Here is an 18,106-nt window from a genome sequence, read left to right as displayed (position 1 = left end):
AGGGACCCAGGGGAGGCAATTCACTTAATATCATACATCTAATGATGAGATGAATAACGATTATACCATTTGGTAATTAAACGTCTTACAAACCATTTAACTGACTGCGCGTCAGGAGGGGTCGCCGGAGGTCGTAACTATAGTTTTTCATTTCTTGTTTGGCACGAAAGCAGGAGGCAGACGCAGGAGGTAAAGCTGGGGGTGGTGGTGGTGGTAGAAAACACTGCATGACACAATGGTGAAAACACACTAATGACTGTTAGCAGCTATGCCACTAATCCCTAATGCTGTCAAGACTTTGAAGGGAAAACAATTTGGAGGGGGCGAAGGAAACGGAGGAAAATAAAGCCAGACAAACATCTTAGCTTCCATGGATTTCTTTTTTTCCCTCTATATTTAGAAATCTCATTAGCTCGCTTGCGCGTCCTTGCACAATAAGAGATAAGTGAGTGAGAAAAATAAGTCCATATTTATTTAGTGACCTGTAAACACATGACAAAGGTGACGTGAAAGAAGGGGGAGGGGGCTATGTACAGACTCCTTCCCTCTTTGCAAAAATGTGTCTGACCCACACAAAAGTGTGTTAAACACATGCTCTGACAGCCAATTTACTGTCAACATCCAAGACCCTAATCCTTACTTACAGGCAATAATTACCCAACATTGCCATGTCCGTGTGCTGTTGTATGGACGAGCTAACTCCAAAGGCTTATTCTTTAACTGTAATGTATACAGTATGTATGGGTGAGGCAGGTAAATTGAGTGAAAAAGTTTTGAAAAGATTTTAGGCGTTACGAAACATACACATACCAAACATACGTCCAACTGCTTTGACGAACTAGCCTCTCCCTTCCATCCTAACCTCAGAGAGCTAACAATACCTTTCTTCTGTATCTGGTCCTAGCACATTCGCACAGCATTTATAGACAGAGGGATGTGTGTCATGCTCCTGGCTCCTTATTGAATGATAGCTAGTAAACATTGTCATTCCAAAGAGAGACAGGATTAAAGCCTGCTTTGCCTATTGAGGGGAACAGTGCGTGGAAAGAGACCCGGAACAATAGCCAAATGGAGGACGGTATCACAAGGGTCCAATGTCTGCCGTGATGAATATGTGGGAGATTATAACCCATTCCATCATTTCCATAATGTAAAACTCTCTTTCTTCTTCACCCGCCGACTATTCACTAAATAAATGAGAAAACTATCACCCGCGCAGAAATATTTGACAAAAGGCAGAAGGGAGGGAGACTGAGTTTTGAATGACCCCCGTGCCTTTGACAATACAGGCGCTGTTCGGACACATTCGGAAGCAGCGGAGTGAGTAAGACCTGGTAGAGTATTTATCACTGTGCACAATGCAAATGTATTACCATGTCACCTATACCACTTTACGGCACAGAATGGAACCACGGCAAATACAAGGGAGTTTCATATAATACCAGGTGGAAATATGAATGCGGGGTTCTTTCGAAGTGTGGCTTTACTGCCTCGCTAGCACTCTAAACTGAGGGATCGTTCAGTGGACACCCTGTAGCCACAAAGAGTCAGCCCTTGCATTTAACCAATATGCTAACTAGCCTGGCTAATAGGTCTTTCCAACAAAAATCTTTTGAATTGGACTGACTGACTACGGGGTTTGAAAGAACTTCTGAAAAGAAAAGTAGAATTACAGAGTTGAGAGTCAAGAAAATGTGAATAAAAGGGGAAATGATCAAGACTACCTTTGGCTGTAGGTGAAAGGTAATAACTTTTCGTAAAAATGCTTTTTGAAAATCTGTGAAAGCTATCTGTAAGTATGGCTTCCGGGAAATACACAAAGTAAGAAATAAATGGCCTTTGCTTGATAAAGTTATGCTATACACTGACTGTAGACTATGGATTGACAATATAAGCGGGCACTTGACTGCAGGTCCTTGAATCCAACTGTTACTTTTCTAGAGAGCTCTTCAAAAAACATTAAACTTGTGAAATTCCTGAGCCATAGAAAAGATCTCCCCACCCAGTGCTCTGCTCACACCTCAACATCACTAACACCTTTTCAGCTATTCACTTGATATATGTGTGTCTGTTTATGAGTGTGTGTGTGTGTGTGTGTGTGTGTGTCATCTGGTCGATCACTGCAGTCTATTCCAGAGATTTCTCCCATGGTAACCTAGTTTATTTACTTTATCTATAATATAATGCTTCAGTGAACATTTGCAACTTTGAGACACAAGTTTCAATCAGTCGTCTAGCGGCGGTGTGTTCATGCTCGCGCCTGTGCTCAGCCAGGTGCAGAGAAGAGATGAACACCGCCGCCAAAGAGACAGTGCAGCTTCAAACCGAAGGACTGACAAAGAGGTCCCAAAATAATACAAAATAAGAACGGACAGCGGGAGAAGAGGGAGAATGGAGACAAAAGGATAGCAGAAAAGGAGAATAAACTGTACAGGACAGCGGGGAGAAGAACTGGGAGGAAAGGCAGTGGTGGATTTAAAAAAATAAAAGAGGGCAGCTAAAGTAAAAAAAAGCTATATTGTGTTGAGAGACAGGCAGAAAGAGCGAGAAAGACAGACAAAGAGAATCTTAGAAATAGACAAAAAACAAAGTGAAAGAGAAAGCATGGGAGAGGGAAAGAGAAAAGGGGAGGTAGACAAGGTGTTCTCTCTGGGTAGTGTAGAGCAGGTCTTGTCCAATAAACACAGGTGAGCAGCTCGACAGGCTAGGACCACCAAGCTGACTGACAGCTGAGAGCTCTCACTGACCACCAGCTTTATGTTACATGACATGAGGAGTGCAGCTCAACTGACAAAAAGAAACTGCCTGCACCTCTCAGACTGTGGGAGGGAGAGGGGCTGGCGAAAGCACACACACACACACACACACACACACACACACACACACACACACACACACACGGCTGTTTAAAGCGGCATCCACGCAACATGACCACAAAGCTGCAAACACATAAATATCCACTCACGCGCACACCCAGACAGGAGGAGAGCCATGCCATTTCCTTTCACAGGTGAGCAGAAGAAGGTAACACCCTGGTGCTTCAGTTACTTAGTGGGAGAAAGTGAGGAGTTGTAGGGTGGGGGGTAGAATGTATGCTGTGTGCCGACCAAATCTTTTCCACATGACGGGCCTCGGGCTGTTTTTGTCAACTGCACTCTTGAGCAGCAAGGAGTCAGGTAGTGTGACCACATGATTGCCCAAGAGGCACTGTGGTGAGAGAGGGAGAAATGGGAAGAGAGAGGGAGTGAAAGGGAAGAGAGAGGGTGAGAAGGATCGGGGGGCCGGGGACAGGACCGATGCAGTGCGCATGATGAGGTGTAATCACAAACCCCATTCAGAGTGCAGTGGAGTTTGTCAACATACACACATTCACATTCCACTGTCTGTCAGCTCTATGACCCAAATCGAGCATGCTGTGTGTGAGCGCATTTTTCTCACCCCCCCCCACCACACACACACACACACACACACACACACACACGAGGATGCTTTCTGCCCATTTCGCCTCCAACCAGGTAGTAAGGGTTGCACTGTCTAGGCTTGCGGTTTGTGGTGAGGAAGTCAGATTCCAAGCTCTTGTAGGGTTTCACTGTCGCCTGTATCCCTTTTCAACCCGCGATCAAGTGATCATTGTGAACAAAAGCTTGGCTTGATGCCTCTGGAGTAAAAGCTTTTTCAGTGGCTGTGACCGTGTGGTTTGATTTGAAACTTTTACTTAAAAAAAGAAGAGAGAGAGAGAGAGAGAGAGAGAGAGAGAGAGAGAGAGAGAGAGAGAGAGAGAGAGCGCGTTACAGCGGAGGAGGGCACCATCTCACGAAGGAATTTTAAGAATGTAAAGACAATAAAAATTTGTCCCTTTCATGATAAAAATATTTTATAAAAAAGTGTTTAGACACACTTATGTAATTAAAAACGTAATCTGCAAAGAAATATATTTTGAGTGAAACACCTTGAATGCTGTCCTTCCATTTATTAAATACGCATTAAACTAAATCTCGTATTAATACGCAACATGGAAGAGAACAAACAATCTCATTTACATTTATGCAAAACTTTGTATCTGATTAGTTAAACAAGTCCAGGAAGCCAAAATCCCACTGTCACATTTTCTCCTGAGGTGGATATAGTTTCCTAGAAACCAATTTCTGTCGAAAGCATACATACATAATGTTTGCATTTTGGAAATGCCTCAAAAGTACTAGGAATTCAGCACTGATTTGTCTGCAACTCTAAATACTTCTATTACACTGTAACATACTATGCACTCCCTGAGATAAATAGAGATCATCAGTAGGTTAAACTAGTGTAGATGTTGTTGATGTCATAATGACAATTTCGCTATAAAACACTGGACTGTGAAGGGCTAACATAAACTGAGAGCTATGTGTGCAGGCTGAAAAATGAGGCTGCGTGACAGTTTGGTGATAACACACCAGTTCAATCTGTCAAGACAATCAGCATTTAGACCTTGGGAGAAGAATGCGCGACTGTGTGCGACCGATTCATTGGACACGATCACCTGCGAGTGAAGCCGCTCATAATTCTTCCCACCTGAAATAAGGAGTTCAAACTAAAGTCAGGCCGCTCTGATGTCATGCCTGCCTCGGGTTGGGTTTCACAATAATCTCAGACTCTTGGAGAGATGCCATCAAGTCCAGCTTCCGCACCCAAGATTTCTCCAATTAAATTGCAGGGAAAGAATAACACATGAAACACTAGATCCCTGCTCGTTTATAGAAATTAAGGTGATGCATGCAGCACTTGCAATCAGTCATTTCTAAAGTATCACTCATCTCTAGTATGAGGTGTACATATACAGAACTAGTGGAGGGGCCCCCCAAGTATACTGAGGCCACCACTGCTGAGGGTAAAGTTACCTTTTTCCCCCTATTATCATTTCCAAAATCACATCTTCTGCAAAATAGCATAAAGATTTGGCATTTAAAAAAAGCAACTGGATAAAAAGTAGAGTGGGGGTAAGAGAGAGAAAGGGATAGCATAGGCAGCCACGAGGATCAATAGACTCATTGAGCCTCTTTATCTTCTCCTTAAGGAATGATGGCAATAGTCATTCTGAGCCTCCTCACCTCCCCGCTTTCTAACTCCATTCTCATGGCAACTGGACAAACACTCCATGCAATCTCTTTTCTTCCCTCCCAGCTGTCTAACCCTGCATCTCCACATCCTCTCTTGTTTTTCTACTCCGTCCCTCAGTCATTTCTGTTTCTCATCAGACCTGTGGAAAGATAAATACCTGACGCTTGGTAAGAAAAAATATAGTATAGAGTCTGAAAAGTTCATATGGAGTAGAAGACCTGGACTGAATTCGGTCTTGTTATGGTTATATGTTCACTGTCTGATGGGTTTCACATGGAGCAGCAAAGAAAAAAGCTGGGAATATACATATCAGGTGTGAAAAATATTTCCTCTGCGGAAATAATGTAAGTACAGTTCCGGAGTCTATTTAAAAACAGGACAGCTCCTAATCCGAGGGATCAGCAAAGGGCAGGACGTCAGTGGACGATCCACTTTTGCTCCAATTTGCTCACAGCACGACACTATCAGACCCTAAACCAAACCTCATTAAGTCAAAATATGGAAACTTGGGGAATTTCCAAAACTTCCAACTTCTCTCCCTCCCCCTGCCTAAGTGTGAAGACAAAACAGTGGACCATAGAGAGAAGGGCGCATGAAGAACGGCAGTGGGACTGAGAGCAAAAGGAGGGAAGAGAGGGAAAGAAGGGAAAGTAAACCTTTGATGAGTAAGACTTTTTTTGTTAAGCGAGGGGGCTTAACTTTAAAATATTCTGGATGGCAGTGAATGGGGGATTGACCAATGGCCCTGATCTCAGCCACACACTGGGGCACAGGGGTTAATGGTGGATAAAGATTAGGGGGGGGGGGGGGTTGCTTTGCCTGATCTCCATCCACCCCCACCCCGGAGTTTTTACCTTCTCCACCAATCCCAAATCAGCTAGACAATTCAGGCTGCCAATGGGGAATGATCCAAGTCCCTTTGATTTCGGTCTCTACCCCCTCGACTGCTCTTAGTGCCCAGGGTAAAGACCCGTGGAGGTTCCTCCTGTTTGCCCACTCACAGGGACGACAGTTAGCAGGCTCAGAGAAACCATTTGAGGATTGGAAATGGAATGACAAGAGGTCTCTGATCTATGACAAGAAATCAATTTCAAACTGGAAATGTGGGCAGAGGGCTGTTCAGTCCAAACTGCAGCTTCTTTAAAGCAGCCAAAGATATATTTAATTGCTGTAGATTTTTATATATGTCTACACTGAAAGTACGGCTCGTAGTGTTGGGGCAATTACACTTTTTTTGCAATGATTAGAAGGACTTTTTTTAGGCCAGCAGATATGCAGTAAGAGTTCATCTTTGAAGATTTAACTGAATACTAGACAAATTAAGAACTAATATTTAAATCTCTTTTAGGTGGAAAAGGAAATCTGGAATCTGCTTCACTCTGGAAAGATAGGACTCTTAGGGAGGTGAACCTGGTTCTACAGCCAAGCCACCCAGCATCTTTGCTCCTGCCCACACGCTTTAATCATAACTATACCTCAAAGATGCAACTTCACAATGATGTAGCAAGATAAATAGATTTTCACCCTGGGGTTGGGCAGAATATCTAAATAAAACGTATGGCCTGGATTCAAAGAAAACGGACAGCATAAGTATTTAAATTATTTATATTGTAATGATTGATTGACAGCACATGGAACATACCTGTAGCACATCACTCCATTTAAACATTCTCACACACACACACACACACACACACACACACACACCACTCTTTTGACCCAAAACATGATTCTTCACTGCCTCGTTTAGTTTATATACTTCCAAACCAACAAAATTAAACATTTTACTGTGTTTCTTCGCACCATCAATACATTAAAGCGTTTGGAATTGTGCGTGTGTGGGCACTCATGCGGCATGGCTGCATGGGTGTATACAAGAGATCTAATCAATAGAGTGGCCACATTAGTCATGTTGTCTGATATAATTGGTGATTCCCATTACGCGACCTGAGATTCCACACACTCATTTGTGGACTGACCTGGTGACAAACACCATCTCATATCATTATCTTGGAAAAGGGAGCTATCTTTGAACATGTTGAACAAGTTTTGCAGAACTACAAAGATGCAGGATCAATCAACAAGTTGAATTTGTTAGATATTAACTCATCAACAGATAATATTTGATATCACCCATACCTTTCAATCATAAATGTTTATTACTTAATATTCAGGTACAAAACTTTTGATAAATGTAAAAGATCTGTCTTGACATGAATCTCCCACATCCCAACAACTTTTAAAGTGAAAGCTTTTTAATTGTAATGGTTTTAAATGATGTAAGATGTAATAGTTTTTAATTTGAAACTGGTTTTAAAATGCTATTTTTCTAAACACTACACTGTTAAATAAAAGCCCACTATATTATGCTAAACGGCAAATTAACTTTTCTTAACAGGATCACAAAAATACCTTACAGATCTTATAAACAATACCCCTAACAAAAATATGTACTAATAGGTACTTTTCTCATACCTGGCTCTGCTGTTTTGTCCTTTCAGCACCCAGGATTGTGTTACTCTAAAGCCAAACCCCACCAACAGTTATGACTGATGTGGCTCATTACAGTGTGCACATTAATCTGGGAAAAAGCACAACACCAGGCATGCAAGGACAACGAAAACTGCTTTCACCTACCACTTTGGACTTTACAGTGTGTGTCGTCTGCTTTTTTCTACGGGCGCAGAGTGTGCATATTTCATCCTAAAAAGAAAAAAAAAACAAGGGGGAAACATAGTGGTTTGGACTAAAAATATGAGCATCACATTGAGCAAAGCTCCATTTCTCCCTTATCTGGTTTCTGTATAGCCAGAAAAGAATAATATTCTGGCTATACAGGTACACTAACATCAGATTAAAGCTAATTTAAGTTAAGTTAAAATGGCTTTAACTTGTGTTCACTTTATTCTGTCAGCTACAAATCTCAATCAAGACATCAACAAAATAAATCTTTTTAAAAATCTGATATCCAAGCTTGCCCACATTTGCCGTCCATAGTGCATATCATAACTTCTAAGTTAGAGTAAATTGAAAATCCTTGGGGTGTGAAAACCAAACAGGCACAACTGAAAGGTTGCCCAGTGGAGGGGGAATTCTATCAAGGTGGACAAGATTAAGATTTGTTACATTTGAGCAGGGAATGGGGCCCCCTTGACCTCTACTGGCCACTACAATCAACCAAACACAGTGGGGTTAACAATACTGTAACACAAAAATAAAGACACTGTTGGTGTCTCGATAAAAAAAACAAAATCAGTTTATCCATTTGTTCAAACCAAAAACAACTCATTCCTTAAAAGAGTTTTGCTTGGAATGATCTTGAGAATACACTGTAGGTTACTGTTCATTTTAACACTGATCCTTGAAAAGACACTGTTAATGCTACTCTAATCTTTCTCAAGGTTGAGGATTCTTTGACAGATGGACATGAAGGGACCATGTTCAAATACTTACCCTTAGGGAGAGAACTTGCTGTTGTTGTCCGTCACAGGAGTGGAAGGAATCCAGCGATGTCAGCTATCTGAGGTAAGACAAAACAGTAGGTATACCATCAGTCCAAATCTATTCATGAAACGCTGATCTTTTTTTTTTCCCCCCCCCTTCTTTTTTTTTTCCCCCCTCTTTTAAATGTTTCCTCAGCACATTCAGTGCTGGTGCGGACATGTGTGGGCTGGATTGTGTCTTGCATATTGTCTTTATGGCTTGTATGTGAAAGCAATAAACTTTGGAACAACAAAGTGCACCTGGATTATGCTATGAAGCATGAGAGCATGTGTGTGTGAGTGAGTACATGCACAAACAGGCAACATAAAGTACAGTACAAGCTATAGTCCCCCCCCCACACACACTCCTCACTTCTCTCAAGTTAAAAGGTGCAGTGCCTAGAAGGCTCACGCTCTCAACGCCAAGTAAATTACACTGTAAACCTGACACGATTGATTTCTCATGTAGGTCCATTCAGCTGTCTGCATCTAAGTACACATGCTATGGCATCCATATAATTTAGAGACCATTAGTATTGATGATTTTTTGTGTTAATCACACAACTACTGCAAGAGCGTACAATTCAACAACTGTAGCTACAGAGTGCTCTGGACATTTTTACTGCACATATATCACATTTAGAGCATCAGGGGAAAAAATTAATTCCCCTCATTGAAGCGAGTGGTGGAGGCAAATTTCTGCTGCCGGGGGCATGTGGGGCACAAAATGGCCTGGATGTTCCTCTCTGAGATTTTTCTCCCTTTTATTCTCCCAGAATTCCAATGACCCCTACAGGCAACCAACGAGTGCTGAATCCTAAGGAATGTGCTCTCTGAACTGTACAAAAAGCCCTCAGCTCAAAGAGCACAGCTGAAAACAAAACATGCCAACTGCTATAATTTTTCACTGTTTTGAGTTTGTGGAAACAGATTGCTGTGCAACATTTACACAGAATGGGGTGAGAGGGTTTGAGGCGGGGGTGGGCACCAACTAATGCAATGTAACAACAGATATGAAAAGGTTTGACAAGTTTAGAAACAAATAGGGCATTATATAATCATGATTAAATTGTATTGTGTACATCTACATTTTGAACATCTGAGAAATATAGTTCTATGTATATAGAGTAATAAAATTAACAAACCTATAATGAGATTTTTAAAAAACCCTAGCTTCATGGGATGACTAAAGCTGTCAAGCTCACAGTCAATTAAAACAAACAAATACTTTGGTTTTAACTATAATTTAGATATAAAACATGATCTACTTACAATTATTTGCTGCTAAGAAGACTTCAATATCTCAACACCTCTGGGCTGTGCAGATGTCATATTTTATTCACTGGAAAAGCATTAGGAATGCTATTAGTCTGTATGACCTCCAATTCGTGGGGATTTACAAATACCACACATCTTTATGCCAAATATAAACCACTGGTAAATTCTATCAACTTATAAATATGGCAAATGCATTCAAGTATTCATGAAGGCCTAATAATGCTATAGGCTGATATTTACATAAAGCACTCGTGCACTAAGTCAAGATAAACTATTTAAGACCCGGACCACAAATACCTCCACACTGCAGAAAAAGGAGGGTCCTGCAATGAAAGAAGACATTATGCTAACAAGTCAGATTACTGTACACAATAACTTTATCTTAAAAGTAAATACCATCCTTGGTGTTGGAAAAGGGGTGGGGGAATTATGGAAAGTCACTGGCAATATTTCTGTGGGGACCAAATGCTCCTTATCAGTGTTAGTCGAGCAATTCAGGCCCACCCGAAGAAAGATGAGTCTTCAAACTCATTCTATTCATGGTCAGACGTGTAATTACCCTCAGCTCACAGTCTAGACGTAACCGCTTTCACAGTATTTAAGACCCCCTATGCAATGCACGGACGCCAGCTCCTACGACCAAGCCCTGCACGTTAAATCTGTGGGCAGATAAATTAGCGAAGAATGCAATAAAATAGACACAATGAGAGGAACTTTATCCTCCCCGCTGCTAAATGAGATTTCTTTGAAATGCAGATCAGTGGCTCTAGATTAGTGAATTTTAGCTGCTGTCAACATCATAACAAAATACAAATGCGATTGTTCGCTGGCTCCTTATCTCCTTGCTTCCATCTGTTGGCTGGTTATTTACTCCCCCCTGATTTACTATGCAGATCTAAATAAGTCGCATCAAAAGGAGGGCTTACTGCACAATGCCTTCTTAAGCTTCTACATCAAGGTATTTGAAAAACCGGTAGTCACATGAAAAGGCTGCCCATCAAAGGCACATCTCTAATGAACTCTCCCATATCAGAGGGGGCTTGTGGGGCCTGGCTTTAATGCCGTCTGTGTGGTGAGAGAGGAGCACAACTACAAATCAGACCCACCAAGAGAAGGGAGGCAGAGAAGAGAGGAGGAAGACATTGAGGGGGGGACAAGAAAGGAGAGGGAGGAGGCCTCAGTTATCAGATGAGATTAGCTCAGCACAGGGACAAGTCCTATAGGTCTTTCCATCCATCCATCCATCTCTCAACTCTTAGTTCTAGGCTGAGGAAGGCACTCATGAAAAGACTACATCAGCATTAGATTAGAACAAGTTACAATGGATTAGACTGCAGTTGGACACAGGTTAGTCACGCTGGAAAAGAAAACCGAATATAGTGAAAATTCAACAGCCGCCTTTCGAAGTTGCTCTAAATGAACTGCCCTTAAGGCTTTTTATACAACTGGACTGAAAATCAAAGAGTATTAATATATACCTGTCAAAACATGACAAACCAATCCAGTTCCTCAGAGGGAGAGGGAGATGCTTGGACTGTAAAAAACAGGAAAGAAAAGCCTACTCTTCTGTCTCCTCCCTGTCATTCTCTCTAGGTCTGCAAACAGCTTTGGTAATCTCGAACAGAGCTTTTGCATTACGCTCCTGCAATAACCTTTAATTTCATGGTGTATTTGTTGCATTCGGCGCACAGGCCGGATTACAACCGACAATCTTCAGACTTATATGGGGGAAAATAAACTGCATGGAGAGATCATGATCTGTACCCCCACCCACCCACCGCCATCATCCTGCTTTGTAGCGGTGTGTCTGGAGAGACCCCCACCAACAAGCATGCAGTTTACCAGTGAACAATTAGCCCCGGAGCAAGAGCAGGCCCGGCACTGGCACATGTGGTTAAGAGGCGAGCACTGCGGGAGAGCGCCAGATGATGAAGGGATGCGGATGGGAGGAGTGGGAGAATAGAGGACACTGGGAAGGGGGGGGGGTTAGAGGAAGGGGTTGCGTGTGCCAGACACGCGTGTGCCAGTTTTTGGCTACTGTTCATGTCCTTTGTCATTCACTTCCAGCAACTCTTTACAGAAAAGATAAAGATAATACGAGGGGGAGTTACAACCCCACCCCCCAATTCCACAACTTGGACTCCGAATAATACGAACCCATCCAGATTGAGCTGTAATGTGAAGGCATCCGACGGCTGAGTCACTTTGATACACAAACCCAACTTCTCATCCCTCCCTTCACCCCGCCTCAAGCATCCCTCTGCTGTGTAGCATGCCAACTGGGCCCAGTGCCAGTCGCATTTGCAACCACAAGGGACCCGTGTCTTTTTGCCTTGCCTAATGAAATGACAAAACAACAGATTTGCATATGCAGAAACAGGTGTTGTAACAGGTTTGACTCCTCTTGACCCAGGCCGTGTTAAAGAGAGGAAATGCGGGGGAGGGGGATAACATGCAGGAGAAAAAAAAAAAGTTTATGAGCAACAGCTGCCTGGAGGTATTTAGGCTCTAATGGGCACTCAAGTTTGCACCATCTGCCCTGCTGCTTGCCAGAAGTGACAATCTAAATTAAAAACCACTCATCAAATATCATAAAAATAAACCATTGTTTTGCTGTGTCCATATGTTGTGGCCATTTTATTTCGTTCTCAGAGAGGAGCATTGAAGGCTGAGCATCGAGGCCTATAGCTGTGATCCAGGGAAAATCCAGAGAGCCGCACAGTAGCCTGTAATTACCCTCCCACCGATCTGCTGTCTTCAGACCAGAGCCCTGCGTCATCCTACACATTATCCAAGTCCATCCTCTCCACATTACAAAGGAGAAAACCTAACAGAGGCAGTGTGGTGAAAACATGGTTACTGTTTAGAGTAGGATTAGGGGTTGCCATCCAAGAGCGCAAGCTGGGTGTTCAGCTGCTGAAAGGAGATAAAATCACTACACTATACTTGCCTGTAACTAGATAACTGCCATTGTGTTTCATGCAAATTTATTTTTGCCAAGCCAGAAACACAAATTGTGGTGGAGTGTGTTGCTGTGAAACAACCCAAACGTAAAAGTGATGCATTTCTGAAAATGTCAAATGAAGCCCCCCACCCCCTTCACATTTGGAGCAAATGATGTCCTGACCCAAAGGGCTCGACTGGAAACATTCCTTGTGTCCTTTACTGAAAAACATAGCTACTGTACAACACCCATGCCCAGCCAACCCCACTCAACACCACTGCCACCACCACCCAACCCCCCACTTCCCTTTTTTCTCTTGTTTTTATTTAGATGGTGAGACAGAAGGAACAAACCTGAGACAGTCGTGACCCTGCGCGAGTGTTGTAACTTGGTCTAGAGCTACGCCGGCAGAAGGCAGCACCATATGCCCTCAGCCCCGAGCTGGATGCTCTTTCTGCAGCCTAATGTGCCTGTCAAAAACGGTTACTATCACGAATCCCCCCCCCATGTTTTTTTCCCCTCACACAACATGTTTGAAATAAACATTTTTTTCCCCCTCTCTCTCTTTGCGTCTCTCTGGGTAAAGAGGAAAGGTCCTTGGAGATGTGAGGCAGAGCGAACGCACCGACTGTTTGTTTGTGTTTCTGACCTGGATACAACTCGTAAATACTTAACAGTCTTTGGGAGACTGGAAATGACGAAAGAAGTGTAACTTTATTTTCCTTTCCCCTAATTTTACTTGTACTGTCAAATGTGCAGCATATCTATCACACCACTAATAATCCAATGAGGTTTTCATTGCTAAACAGATGCTACAGATGTCTTCACAAAAAAGGCACTTTAAATGATGGTTGGGTTGTATCTACCGCTGTTAGCTTCAGCGCTGTCTCACATGAGGTTTTGACTGTTTTACGAGTGACAGGCTGATGGCCGAATACGGTCTGAGCAACAGTGACCTTGCCTTTTACCATGAGTGACCCTCTATCTTTAATTCAGGGCAACACCCCTAAAACACCACATTTTTTTCACACCAGGATACTGTCCATCTGACCGTGACTTGAATAAAAGCTGTCATGCCTTCACACCACACTGACCAGCAAGTAAACATGCAATTGTTAACTCAACAAGGAAAGGGAAAAAAGCAAGTAGGGAAAAAAAAACAAGCACAGCCTGTGGCTGCTGTTGGTGTACTGTGATTCAAATGGAGTACATAGTTTATTAGATAAACAGAGAGACAGGTCAGCTAGTGTTACAGGCCAAGCTTATGGCAGCTTGGAGTGTCATATCAACGGCAGACGATTAACTACAAGGTCACTGTCAAGACTGTGGTGCCAAGAGGTGAACTCTAAGCCTTATGAAAAGGCATACATTATTTAACAAAGCTTTAAAGAAATACTGTGTACACAAATCATAAGTTTGTTTTATAACTTAGCATGCATGTCCCTTTCCATTTCAGACTCTGACACACGCACCGGCCAAAAGCTACTTGGCTTGTGAGAGTTGAGTCATTTGTTTGTGGCTTTACAATCCTTGGAGGGCGGTACGATGACGCAAGATATAATATTTGCAGAACAATCTCTGCAAGATATTTTGACACTTAAATTGTTTTGGTCCAAGTAAATATATAACCACATAGTCTTTTTGACTCTGCCAAGCAAACATGAAAACCCATAAAAATAAACTCTATATAAATAAATTCTACATGTGGCTATGAGCTGAGATGAAACAAATGGCCAGTGTGAAAAAGTAAGTCAGTGACTGACTCTTTCCTCAGATAGCTCTTAACTCACCCTTGTGCGGGCAGCCTGCAATCTCCCCTCTAATCCTCATCCCCTGACCCCACCCTGCACAGCTTTCTCCAGCCAAAGAGTCACAACGTTTCTCACTCAAACAGTGTGGAGTCGGGCTTAAGAAGTGACCCCGAGCGTAACTAAAAAAGTCTGAGCTGTCTCAAGACTCTTAGTAACTGTGGCACACAAAACATCATTACTGTGATGTGGATAATTACAGTGCAAAAGGGTGGCCTCTTAAGCATGTAATACACTCTTTTATCTTAAGAAGTCGATCTCTCTGAGTCTGACAGCTTGCAGCATATGATCCTGGTAAACAAATACTTTTGAGAGGCACAAAAGTGCCATTAAAGGCCAAAACTGTCAACACAAATTCCATTCTTACACAGGAGGGGGGAGGGAACCAAAGCGGGAGGGGGGGTGGGGGATGAAAGGGGAGGAGGGGAGAAAAAAAAAGGACTTGATCACTTCTGGTTGCTTTAACTTGCATGGAGGTTGTCATGGAAACATTTCTATGAAGTTAACGGGGATAAAACCTGAACATAAGGCCATTTAATTGCCTTCAAGCTTAGTAACGGGGCCAAGTTAGCTGTATATGAAAACACACTGTGTAGGTAACACGGAAGGGGCTCAGTGAGATGTTTGGAAAAGTGAAGCTGGTGCTCCAATCCCTTGATTTTCTTACCCTGCCCCCCCCCCACCACCAAATGCAGCAACACCTCAAGGGTTGAGCGAGCAGTCTGTTTCATTACAGAGGTGTTGGGGGATGGGTGATGGTGCAATTCAATAGCTAATCCAAAAGTGAGCAAGTGTTTCATTGCCTAAGAAGTGGTCCGTCTCAAAACAGCATGGATGTCATATATGTCCACTTTCTGGACTTATATAAAATTTGCACTTTTGCACACATAATTTTGCACCTGCCATGTATTGTAAGTTTGAACAGTTCCTGTGTTCCCAGTAAACGCACAAGTTTTCATAGGACTCTCAGAATTACAAATAAATTGCAAAGCACAACCTACTATAGCTCAGCTGGAAGCAACAATTTCCACATCTAAGATAAAATCATGCATCAACCGGTGTCCATTGAGCTGAAAGCTGAATCTTAATTTTGATAAATGATTGAAACGTATGACAGGGTATACACATTAATCCTGTGGAGGACATTCATTTTCCTATTACCATAATGTAGAGCACGACCGCCCGATGATAAATGCAGCAATCAAAAAATGGATGCAGAGTGGGGAGAGTCAGAGTAATAAGTGCACTGCTCCCAACAACGGTCAGTCTTGGTTGGAGACTAATGGCAAGTCTCTCTCCATCTCTCCCTTTGTCCTGACGAAAAATTGCATCCTGTTTTACAGAATAAAGTGACCTTACTTAACGCAAACACCACACCGGCAGCAAGTAAACAAAAGTAAAAAGAGAGTACGGCCTGTTTTGAACATGCTTTAAGAAATGATTACAGGAGCACTTCAACAAAGGGGCTGATTGTGCACTGTCGCTGACATATTTCACAAGGGGCATTTATTGCCGCCTGGCCTTTGAAGAGTGAGAGCTGCTGAGTGAGGGGGGAACTGGCCCACACCTGCATAACTGAGGAGGGAACACCTGTGCACCCTGCGGCTTGAACAAGGAGGGTCGATCCAGCTAATCCAGGGGTGAAGGCTGATCAGAGAACAGGCCCGAAGAGTTCAGCAGCTCCCACTACCTTGTTAGTCTTTCTTTACCAAAAAAAAACAAAACAGTTACATCTATTGATTTTTGGGGCCTCAGTAATGCAAGAGAACAGTGGCAAGACACAGAGAGTGAAAGAGGAAATCAGTAGAGGCTTTCATGAGCTTTCAGTCTTTAGCTTAATTAGACAGAATTTTAGGTTAATCCTGAGGAAAACTAATATGCTACCAGCATCCCTATTTGTTTCTGGACAGCGAAAAAAGATGGAATATAAAAATGGAGCAAGCAAGCACGGTAAGGTGTTGACTGCTGATAATCATAGATATTGACCATGCAGACAAAGCATAGATAATTAAATTATACAGCCTATGCTTTCAGGCTTATTGCATTTAATTTTTAATGTATAGGCTTGAACTTAAGAAACTGAGAGAAAGGTATTTTTAAAAACATGATCATTGATGAAAAAATGCTTTTAAAAACTATATGCAACCCCTGTGTGTCACAGGTGATAACATAACATGGCTACAACAGTAAAGGAATTTTAAAGACTGCAGTAATCCCTGTCTATTTGATACATAACAATAAGATGCCATATAGATTTAATGTGATATAGCCATTACAAGTTGCATTACATATAATTAATTAACCTTTTTGCTGTTTTAATTAATTAGTTACTGAAATAACCAATAAATTACAGCAAACACTAAATAGATAGTAAACCAGCTTTCATTGACATTAATGTAGGTATAATCTGACATTATTTGTTGTTAAAGGCGCGAATACGTCAAATAAAAATCGCATAGGACAGTTGTCACTATTATTACCACATTCAGCACATTTATGAACAGAATACGCTTTAAAATTAGTTTTCTCATATGTTATTTATCACTTGGTGGTAAATTTTAAATTTTGTTTTTGCTAAAATTTGCAAGCAGCATTTATAAATTCAAATAAAAGTTTAAAACAATATGCAGATAGGAAACAATAAGTCGTCTTTTCAAAAGTCAGTGTTCAGCGATCAGACCAGGCAGTGCCTGGACAGTGCTAGCTGGAGGTCCTAACATAGAAAAGCCGAAGCCTGCGCTAGGTGAAATGTGTTAACAGCTGCTCGGTAATCAAAAAGCACAGGAAGTCCACGCGCAACGTGCAAATAATAGCCCAATGTTGCAAGTCAAGTTGCAAAGCGCTCGATAACGCAAGGCAAACTTGTGGCCGGCGGACCACTTCCTAATTCAGTGCAGTGGACAGAGGAGTAAAAAAGTCAAAGAGTGCGGAGAGAAATAAGCTCTTGGGCAGAAAAACTTACCACAAAAAATGGCAGGTATATTTCCCTCACGGTAAAGTCAAAGGGACGCACCAGGTGAGAAGTCGCCGTCCTCTATACTTGCAGAGATCTTCACACGTGACTGTCCAAGTTCACCATAACTCAGAGAAAATGAACAACAAGCAGCAGAGTAAATAAAAAGCTCAAAATATTCCTCCGCTGGGCACCGCTGTCGGAGACACACACACTCTCTCCTGCTGTCTCCCGTCAACGCCGCTGTTATTACTAATGCAACAGAGGGGAAAGCAGTACACTGAGTCCTGTTTGAATGACGCGCAATGCGAGGAAGACGCGGCTTGTTTTTTTTCTCGTTACGATTCAAACACACATCAAGCTGTATCCCCAGAAAGCAAGTATATTTGGGACTAGAAACCCCCCCGGGGGAGGCACTTGCTTGTACGCGGAGGTGTGTTGTTATTTTTGGGCGTACTGCGACCCCGTGTGACGTCAGGGCCACCTGCTAAACAAAAAGTATTTTTAAAAGTTTGTTTCCCCCCCTTTCCAAACGTTTTACGGT

General features: G+C 42.3%; 1 protein-coding gene across 3 annotated transcripts in view; it reads right to left on the bottom strand.

The window, feature by feature from the left end:
* Nucleotides 1–17,945, bottom strand: part of foxp2 (forkhead box P2) — a 102,831-nt gene extending 84,886 nt beyond the window's left edge. For 2 of the 3 annotated variants that reach the window (XM_038738717.1, XM_038738718.1), the window contains exons 1-3: nucleotides 17,572–17,945; nucleotides 8,551–8,617; nucleotides 7,735–7,800 (exon numbers count right to left, since the gene is read on the bottom strand). The gene's annotated coding sequence lies outside the window, so the exon portion shown is untranslated. The remainder of the gene's footprint in view (nucleotides 1–7,734; nucleotides 7,801–8,550; nucleotides 8,618–17,571) is intronic. The other variant, XM_038738719.1, reaches the window with a different exon arrangement.
* Between the last annotated feature and the right edge of the window lie 161 nt (nucleotides 17,946–18,106).

Source organism: Micropterus salmoides, unplaced genomic scaffold (assembly GCF_014851395.1).
Source record: "Micropterus salmoides isolate LMB-PRFRI ecotype aquatic unplaced genomic scaffold, ASM1485139v1 Ms_hic_scaffold_23, whole genome shotgun sequence".
NCBI lineage: Eukaryota > Metazoa > Chordata > Actinopteri > Centrarchiformes > Centrarchidae > Micropterus > Micropterus salmoides.
Note: the sequence above shows the minus strand (reverse complement) of the source record. Positions and strands in the feature narration are given on the sequence as shown.